Source organism: Coregonus clupeaformis, chromosome 15 (assembly GCF_020615455.1).
Source record: "Coregonus clupeaformis isolate EN_2021a chromosome 15, ASM2061545v1, whole genome shotgun sequence".
NCBI classification, from domain to species: Eukaryota; Metazoa; Chordata; class Actinopteri; order Salmoniformes; family Salmonidae; genus Coregonus; species Coregonus clupeaformis.
The window spans coordinates 47,988,856-47,999,389 of record NC_059206.1 but is presented as its reverse complement, the minus strand read 5'-3'; positions in this window follow the sequence as shown (position 1 = coordinate 47,999,389).

Sequence of the window (10,534 nt, the reverse complement as noted above, 5' to 3'; positions counted from 1 at the left end):
TTTCCGCTCGAGCTCTGTACTGGTACCATAGGATTATGACGTGTGTGTAAAATATTGTGTTTTAGAAAGAAAGAGAAATGGTTAAATTACACAGCTCTGATCCTGATATACAGTGCCTTCAGAAAGTATTCATACCCCTTGACTTATTCCACATTTAGCTGTGTTACAGCCTGAATTCAAAATTGATTAAATACATGTTTGTCTCACCCATCTATACATAATACCCCATAATGACAAAGTGAAAACATGTTTTTAGAAATGTTAGCACATTTATTGAAAATGAAATACAGGAATATCTCATTTACATAAGTATTCACACCCCTGAGTCAATACATGTTAGAATCAGCTTTGGCAGCGATTACAGCTGAGAGTGTTTCTGGGTAAGTCTCTAAGAGCTTTGCACACCTGGATTGTACAATATTTGGATTGTAACATTCTTCAAGCTTTGTCAAATTGGTTGTTGATCATTGCTAAACAGCCATTTAAAGTCTTGCCATAGATTTTCAAGCCGATTTAAGTCAAAAATGTAACTAGGCCGCTTAGGAACATTAAATGTTGTCTTGGTAAGCAACTCCAGTGTATATCTGACCTTGTGTTTTAGGTTATTGTCCTGTTATTTGTCTCTCAGTGTCTGTTGGAAAGCAGACTGAACCAGGTTTTCCTCTAGGATTTTGCCTGTGCTATTCTGTTTGTTTTTATCCTAAAAACTCCCTATTCCTTGCCGATGACAAGCATACCCATAAAATGATGTAGCCACCACCATGCTTGAAAATATGAAGAGTGGTACTGAGTGATGTGTTGTGTTGGATTGGATTTGCCCCAAACATAACACTTTGTATTCAGGACATAAAGTTAATTTCTTTGCCACATTTTTTGCAGTTTTACTTTAGTGCCTTATTGCAAACAGGATGCATGTTTTGGAATGTTAAAAAATATATATCTGTACAGGCTTCCTTCTTTTTACTCTGTCAATTAGGTTAGTATTGTGTAGTAACTACAATGTTGTTGATCCATCCTCGGTTTTCTCCTATCACAGCCATTACAACTCTGTAATTGTTTTAAAGTCACCATTGGCCTCATGGTGAAATCCCTGGGCGGTTTCCTTCCTCTCCGGCAACTGAGTTAGGAAGGACGCTTGTGTCTTTGTAGTGACTGGATGAATTGGTACACCATCCAAAGTGTAATTCATATCTTCACCATGCTCAAAGGGATATTCACAGTCAATAGGTGCCCTTCTTTGCGAGGCATTGGAAAACCTCCCTGGTCTTTGTGCTTGAATCTGTGTTTGAAATTCACTGCTCGACTGAGGGACATTACAGATAACAATTGTATGTGTGGGAATCAGAGATGAGGTAGTCATTCAAAAATCATGTTAAACACTATTATTGCACACAGTGGTCAATCATCTACATTGTTTGAAGTGGGTTTAACAAGTGAACTTATTTAGACTTGCCATAACAAAGGGGTTGAATACTTATTGACTCAAGACATTTCAGGTTTTCATTTTTAATTAATTTGTAAAAGTTTCTAAAAACATAATTCCACTTTGACATTATGGGGTATTATGTGTAGGTCAGTGACACAACATCTCAATTTAATCAATTTTAAATTCAGGCTGTAACACAACAAAATGTGGAAAAAGTCAAGGGCTATGAATACTTTCTGAAGGCACTGTACATGCAAGCCCCAATGTCCATCAAATCACACACTCACAAATCTTCCTGCTTGAAGAGCGTGTGACAACATTGTATGGAGGCATTTGTAAAGTAGGCAGGCATACTGTAAGGAATTCTTATTAATTATAATTGATAAGGAACAAACTGATAAGACTCTCTTGGCCTATTGCTTGGTGTGAGAGTCTTATAATAGCCTTATGTTTACACTATCAGTTGAAAGAGACTACAATAGTAATGTTGCCTACTACATACTCTATAAATAAGTTCCATGGGGTGGGACTGGGACCATATACACTACATGACCAAAAGTATGTGGACACCTGCTCGTCGAACATCTCATTCCAAAATCATGGGCATTAATATGGAGTTGGTCCCCCCTTTGCTGCTACAACAGCCTCCACTCTTCTGGGAAGGCTTTTCACTAGATGTTGAAACATTGCTGTTCTCAACTGGCTTACCTGGTTAAATAAAGGTGAAAAAAAAAAATGAGTGAGGTCGGGCACTGATGTTGGGCGATTAGGCCTGGCTCGCAGTCTGCGTTCCAATTCAACCCAAAGGTGTTCGATGGGGTTGAGGTCAGGGCTCTGTGCAGGACAGTCAAGTTCTTCCACACCGATCTCAACAAATAATTTCTGTATGGACCTCGCTTTGTGCACAGGGCATTTTCATGCTGAAACAGGAAAGGTCCTTCCCCAAACTGTTGCCACAAAGTTGGAAGTATAGAATCGTCTAGAATGTAATTGTATGCTGTAGCTTTAAGATTTCCCTTCACTGGAACTAATGGGCCTCGACCGAACCATGAAAAACAGCCCCAGACCATTATTCCTCCTCTACAAAACTTTACAGGTGGCACTATGCATTTGGCCAGGTAGCGTTCTCCTGGCATCCGCCAAACCCAGATTCTTCCGTCGGATTGCCAGATGGTGAAGAGTTATTAATCACTTCAGAGAACACGTTTCCACTGCTCCAGAGTTTAATGGCGGCGAGCTTTACACCGCTCCTGCTGATGCTTGGCGTTGCGCATGGTGATCTTAGGCTTGTGTGTGGCTGCTCGGCCATGGAAACCCATTTCATGAAGCTCCCGACGAACTGTTATTGTGCTGACGTTGCTTCCAGAGGCAGTTTGGAACTCGGTATTGAGTGTTGCAACAGAGGACAGACGATTTTTATACTCTACACGCTTCAGCACTCGGCAGTCCTGTTCTGTGAGTTTATGTGGCCTACTACTTCGAGGCTGAGCCATTGTTGCTCCTAGATGTTTCCCCTTCACAATAACAGCACTTACAGTTGACCGGGGCTGCTCTAGCAGGGCAGAAATTTGATGAACTGACTTGTTGGAAAGGTGGCATCCTATGACGGTGCCATGTTGAAAGTCACTGAGCTCTTCAGTAAGGCCATTCTACTGCCAATGTTTCCTATGGAGATTGCATGGCTGTGTGCTCGACTTTATACACCTGTCAGCAACAGGCGTGGCTGAAATGGCCGAATCCACTTATTTTAAGGGGTGTCCACATACTTTTGTATATACTGCCCTCTGTAGCTCAGTTGTTAGAGCATGGCGTTTGCAACGCCAGGGTTGTGGGTTCGATTCCCACGGGGGGCCAGTATGAAAATGTATGCACTCACTAACTGTAAGTCGCTCTGGATAAGAGCGTCTGCTAAATGACAAAAAAATAATAATGTAAAAATAATATATATATTAACCGGATCTCTCTAATCTCAACTTCGAACAACCATTGCTTATGTTGAGCAGATCATCCACAAAATGATTAAACAATTAATATTATACATTTAAAGCCCCCATGCAGTCTTTTTAATGTTATGTTTTAAATCATCACGGTATGTTTAATACATCACTGTATTGTTAGGTTACAGCCTTATTCTAAAATTGATTAAATTGATTTTCTTTCCTCATCAATCATCAATCTACAATATGGGGTATTGTGTGTAGATTGATTAGGGGAAAAAATAATTGAATCAATTTTATAATTAGGCTGTAACGTAAAGAAAATGTGAAAAAAGTAAAGGGGTCTGAATACTTTCCGAATGCACTGTAGGCACATAAAAGATGACTGGTCATTGTCTCGAAAACCTAGGCATTGTCTCGAAAACCTAGGCAACACATGCCGCGTTCAAAACAACTGGGAACTGGGAACTCGGAAATCTCCGACTTCTGACTTCAGTGCGTTCAAGACAACTGGGAACTCGGAAAAAAATTAGCTCTGACTGGGATTTTCTTCTTGAATGGTCATCCAACTCGGAAATCCAACTCGGGAACTCGGGCCTCTTTCTAGAGCTCCTACTTTCCAACCACTGGCATCATGATTTGACCTCGTATTTTGAGTTCCCAGTTGTTTTGAACGTGGCAACAGTGACTTGGGTCTGGTTTCAATTATGGACTCTTTTGACATAGAAGAACTACGTCACTACTTTATCTGCTTGAATAAAATACAAAATAGTAGCTAGCAAGATGGAGATCACGGAGGTTCTTTTTAATCAGTGATTTTCGCAAGTGGCTAGTTTGCATCAACTACCTTAACTAAAACCACTGGAAAGGTTTTGCCTGCAAACTTTGGTTTTGAATTGCGACGTTCTGTCATGTCTGCCTTCTGATTTGTTGGTAGAGTCCCCAGATTTTTCCCCTTATCGACGTAGGCAGTGCCATAACCCTGCACGAGCATGAATTTTAAGCCTGAGTCAAACCCAGGCCCATGACGTTCAGGCCTTAACCTACTCAGGCCCGATTGCTTTTGCCAAATTTAAGGCCCTGCCCAAAACCCGAAATAACTTCCTCCATTAGTAAATCCATTAGCTCCTCCTCTCTTGTTTGTCATGTCTCTGCTCATGGTGCTCGGAGTCTGTGAGTAAAAGCAACGGCTCTGCTTGGGCTGCCTCTGCTCAATGAAGAGACATGAGAGCTGTTAGCTACTTTTTGTCACTCTAAACTACGACAAAACTCAAGGACCATTATTATTTTCTGTGAAATAATCGCTCCTGTCTTATATTTGACAAGGTTGAAGCACTTCTGACACCATCTTATGATCTTAGTCAGATATAGCTGTACTGCGCAGCAGAGCATGCGCAAATGGCTCAGCTTCAAAATGTTAGTGATCAATTTAGTGATACCTGAGCCCTGCCCGTACTCTAGTTATTGATGAAAATACAGCCCCTATCCGGCCCTAACCTACCGTATAATGTCGGGCTCAGGTCAGGTAGCAGAGCTCTACAAAAGAGTCCATCATCGAAACCAGTCGCTAGTCTCTGTGTTGCCTAGGGTCAGGTTTTCGTCATTGGTCAGAATAATCAGATCAGATTCTAACGTCGTGCTGTCGGCCAGCCTGAACAGGCTGAAATTCCAGGTGTTTTTTCTCTCCAAAAGATGTTACACTAAAAGGGCATTATCATAATTTTCACAATTTCAGAGTGTTATTTCGACCTCATTGTGTGGAAATATCATTTAAAAAACCAGGAAAATGACGTTACTGACTGCACTGCGCCTTTAATGCACTGCACGTTGATTAAAATATATTCCTGCATGAAGGTAGTACCACCCTCTAGTGGCTTAAAACCTCATGTATCATGTCCTAGTTCTGTGAAACCAAACCTGTGCGCAGGTTCTACAATTTTTTTCTAATAAATACTCATTTGGTAATTCAGAGTTTGTGACTATTTACCCATGCAAAATAATTTGGCATTGATCATTTGCATGTTTTCTGGCAAGGTGATCATCAGAGCCTGTGACACAGACAAAGGCCCCAAGGTGAGACGTTTTGGAAGCGTTACTCCTTTTGGAAACATGACTTTCTTTATGTTAAACCACTTGATCCCTATTGAACCAAGTCCCAAAAGTGAACCAAGTCTCTATTTGCTCTTAATACTAAGATATAGGTCAAATAATATGTAAAATGCTTGAAAGTATTTGAGCTATGCTTGACTGACATAAGTTTGCACTTTTGGGACTTGGTTCCATTATACATGGCACAGCTAAATCAAGTGCAGCTCAAATTATTGTTATTTATACCATGGCATTGTTGAATACTCATTTCTGATTGGCTTGAAAGGCATTCAAAAGCGTGCATTATTTTCCTATAATGCATGTTATAAACTGGGTGGTTCGAGCCCTGAATGCTGATTGGCTGACAGCCGTGGTATATCAGACCGTATATGACAAAACATAAATTTTTACTGCTCTAATTACGTTGGTAACCAGTTTATAATAGCAATAAGGCACCTCAGGGGTTTGTGATATATGGCCAATATACTAAGGCTAAGGGCTGTGTCCAGGCACAACGCGTTGCGTCGTGCCGAGGAACAGCCCTTAGCCGTGGTATATTGGCCATATACCACACCTCCTCAGGCCTTATTGCTTAAATATAACCCAGGTTTTTCAGCAGAGCATTGTACACTACACTATAATTCCAAATGACTTTGTCCTATTGAAGCACACTGACTGAAGGAGGATGATGATGTAGTATTTACAGCCACATTCATATATTATTTGGTTTACCTTCCAACATACACTGAGTGTACAAAACAATAGGCGCACCTGCTCGTTCCATGACATAGACTGACCACAGGTGAATCCAGGTGAAAGGTATGATCCCTTATTGATGTCAGTTGTTAAATCCACTTAAATCAGTGTAAATTAAGGGGGGGAGACAGGTTGAAGAAGGATTTTTAATTGAGACATGGATTGTGTATGTGTGCCATTCAGAGCGTGAATGGGAAAGAAAATATTGAAGTGCCTTTGAACAGGTTATGGTAGTAGGTGCTAGGTGCACTGGTTTGAGTGTGTCAAGAACTGCAACGCTGCTGGGTTTTTCACGCTCAACTGTTCCTGTGTGTATGAAGAATGGTCCACCACCCAAAGGACATCCAGCCATCTTGACACAACTGTGGGAAGCATTCGAGTCAACATGGGCCAGCATCCCTGTGGAACGCTTTCGACACCTTGTAGAGTCCATGCCCCGACGAATGGAGACTGTTCTGAGGGCAAAAGGGGGTGCAACCCAATATTAGGAAGATGTTCCTAATGTTTTGTACACTCAGCGTAAATATACATTATATATATACAATGCCTTCAGAAAGTATTCATACCACTTGACTTATTCCACATTTTGTTGTGTTACAGCCTGAATTCAAAATGGATGAAATATATATTTTTTACACACAATACCCCATAATGACAAAGTTGAAACATGTTTTTAGAATTATTAGCAAAGTTATTAAAAATGAAATACCGAACTATCCAGGGGCGCAACTGTCACTGGGGACCGGGTAGACATTTTTCTATTTATGTTTTGAGGTTGGACTTTTGTACGTACAGTGGGGAAAAAAAGTATTTAGTCAGCCACCAATTGTGCAAGTTCTCCCACTTAAAAAGATGAGAGAGGCCTGTAACTTTCATCATAGGTACACGTCAACTATGACAGACAAATTGAGAAAAAGAAATCCAGAAAATCACATTGTAGGATTTTTAATGAATTTATTTGCAAATTATGGTGGAAAATAAGTATTTGGTCACCTACAAACAAGCAAGATTTCTGGCTCTCACAGACCTGTAACTTCTTCTTTAAGAGGCTCCTCTGTCCTCCACTCGTTACCTGTATTAATGGCACCTGTTTGAACTTGTTATCAGTATAAAAGACACCTGTCCACAACCTCAAACAGTCACACTCCAAACTCCACTATGGCCAAGACCAAAGAGCTGTCAAAGGACACCAGAAACAAAATTGTAGACCTGCACCAGGCTGGGAAGACTGAATCTGCAATAGGTAAGCAGCTTGGTTTGAAGAAATCAACTGTGGGAGCAATTAATTATTAGGAAATGGAAGACATACAAGACCACTGATAATCTCCCTCGATCTGGGGCTCCACGCAAGATCTCACCCCGTGGGGTCAAAATGATCACAAGAACGGTGAGCAAAAATCCCAGAACCCCACGGGGGGACCTAGTGAATGACCTGCAGAGAGCTGGGACCAAAGTAACAAAGCCTACCATCAGTAACACACTACGCCGCCAGGGACTCAAATCCTGCAGTGTCAGACGTGTCCCCCTGCTTAAGCCAGTACATGTCCAGGCCCGTCTGAAGTTTGCTAGAGTGCATTTGGATGATCCAGAAGAGGATTGGGAGAATGTCATATGGTCAGATGAAACCAAAATATAACTTTATGGTAAAAACTCAACTCGTCGTGTTTGGAGGACAAAGAATGCTGAGTTGCATCCAAAGAACACCATACCTACTGTGAAGCATGGGGGTGGAAACATCATGCTTTGGGGCTGTTTTTTCTGCAAAGGGACCAGGACGACTGATCCGTGTAAAGGAAAGAATGAATGGGGCCATGAATCGTGAGATTTTGAGTGAAAACCTCCTTCCATCAGCAAGGGCATTGAAGATGAAACGTGGCTGGGTCTTTCAGCATGACAATGATCCCAAACACACCGCCCGGGCAACGAAGGAGTGGCTTCGTAAGAAGCATTTCAAGGTCCTGGAGTGGCCTAGCCAGTCTCCAGATCTCAACCCCATAGAACATCTTTGGAGGGAGTTGAAAGTCCGTGTTGCCCAGCGACAGCCCCAAAACATCACTGCTCTAGAGGAGATCTGCATGGAGGAATGGGCCAAAATACCAGCAACAGTGTGTGAAAACCTTGTGAAGACTTACAGAAAATGTTTGACCTGTGTCATTGCCAACAAAGGGTATATAACAAAGTATTGAGAAACGTTTGTTATTGACCAAATACTTATTTTCCACCATAATTTGCAAATAAATTCATAAAAAATCTTACAATGTGATTTTCTGAATTTTTTTTCTTCATTTTGTCTGTCATAGTTGACGTGTACCTATGATGAAAATTACAGGCCTCTCTCATATTTTAAAGTGGGAGAACTTGCACAATTGGTGGCTGACTAAATACTTTTTTTCCCCACTGTATAGCTCTTTAGAATGTAGGGCTCACTTATTGGTGTCAGCTCATTAGTCAGTATGTGTTACACCTGTGCTGGTTGCCATCTCATTAGTGGGAAGGCGTTTCACCTGTGCTGGCCCAGGTTCTGTTTAAGAGTGCCTGGCCCAGTGCTCCAGTTGTCTTGAGAGATGTGGAGGGTCAACACCTTTAGTTGGCGCTCCCTATTTTGATTTCTAGAAAAACAGTCCTTTATCTGATTTTGTTGTGAGACACTGTTTTGGTTTGCTTCCTGTCTTTAAGTTTGGTGTGGGTTTTTCTTCTTCCTCTTCTTAGGCAAATTTAGTGGGCGCTCATCGTGGGTGTCTTAGCTTCCAGTTGTTGTTGCTAGTCAACTTTCAGTGGACACCCCCGTGAGTGTCTTTCAGAACCCCTCCTAAAACCTATCTGCTTTGGTTGTTTGTCAGTGACTCTTTGTTAGTTCCCCCTTCCGTTTTAGTAACTTTTGGGGGGTTTCTTGCTGGGGAACGTAACAAAATGTGGGCTCATCTAGGATCTTGTTTCCCATGAGTATGGTAGTCGCTCTAGTCACCTACTCTAAAGCTCTGCTGTGCCCAGATATGAGTGTTCAAAACACACTTTTGTGGTAGTTTGTCTGACATCCACCTTGAGGGGTTATCATTACATTTACGTCATTTAGCAGACGCTATTATCCAGAGCGACTTACAAATTGGTGAGACTTATAAGATTGGTGGAATCATTTTGAAAGTTTCATGAACACAGGCTTATAAGAAGAAAAGCCATGGACTTTCAGTTGGAAGCATTTGCGGAAAACCCTACATGGGAGATGCTAGATAAATGTACGAAGGCAAATCTACTTGTCATTTCAAAGCATTATGACATCAAAGTGGCATATGGCGATCGAAAAGCAGTAGTCAAAGAGTTGGTGGAGGAGGAAATCCTTCCGGAGAGGGAGGTTGATGAAAAGGGTCCTACGGGTAGTTGGGTGAGTCCTGTAGACGTGTGAGAGTTAGAACTAAAGGCTAAGTTGGCACAACAGAAATGAGAGCTCGAGCACAAGGAAAGAGAACGCCAGGAAAGATTGGAGCAACAAAAATGTTAGTTAGAGCACAGGGAAAGATGAGCGTGCAGCCAAAGAATGAGAACTTGGAGCCAGACTAGAACAATAACAAGAAGAAAGTGCCCATGCAATTCAATTAAAACGGATATGGCTGGAAGCGCAACAAAGGGGGATGGATCTGGAAATACTCAGAATCCAGTCAGGCCATCCTACACCCTCAACAGAGTTTGATCATGGTCGGAAAAGCCGGCTTGTACCGCCTTTGAATGAAAAGGAGGTGGATGTACAGTGCATTGGGAAGTATTCAGACCCCTTGACTTTTTCCACATTTTGTTACATTACAGCCTTATTCTAAAATGGATTACATTATTTTTCCCCTCATCAATCTACACACAACACCCCATGACAAAGCAAAAACAGGTTTAGAAATGTTCAAGTCAGCCATTTTCAAGTCTTGCCATAGATTTTCCAGACGATTTAAGTCAAAACTGTAACTAGGCCACGCATGGAAATTCAATGTCGTCTTGGTAAGCAACTTGTATAGATTTGGCCTTGTGATTGAGGTTATTGTCCTGCTGAAAGGTGAACTTGTCTCCCAATGTCTGGTGGAAAGCAGACTGAACCAGATTTTCCTCTAGGATTTTGCCTGTGCTTAGCTCCATTCTGTCTCTTTTATACCCTGAAAGACTCCCCAGTCCTTAACGATTACAAGCATACCCATAACATGATGCAACCACCAGTATGCTTGAAAATATGGAGAGTGGTACTCAGTAATGTATTGGATTTGCCCCAAACATAACACTTTGTATTCAGGACAAAAAGTGAATTGCCTTGCCACATTTCATGCAGTATTGCTTTAGTGCGTTGTTGCAA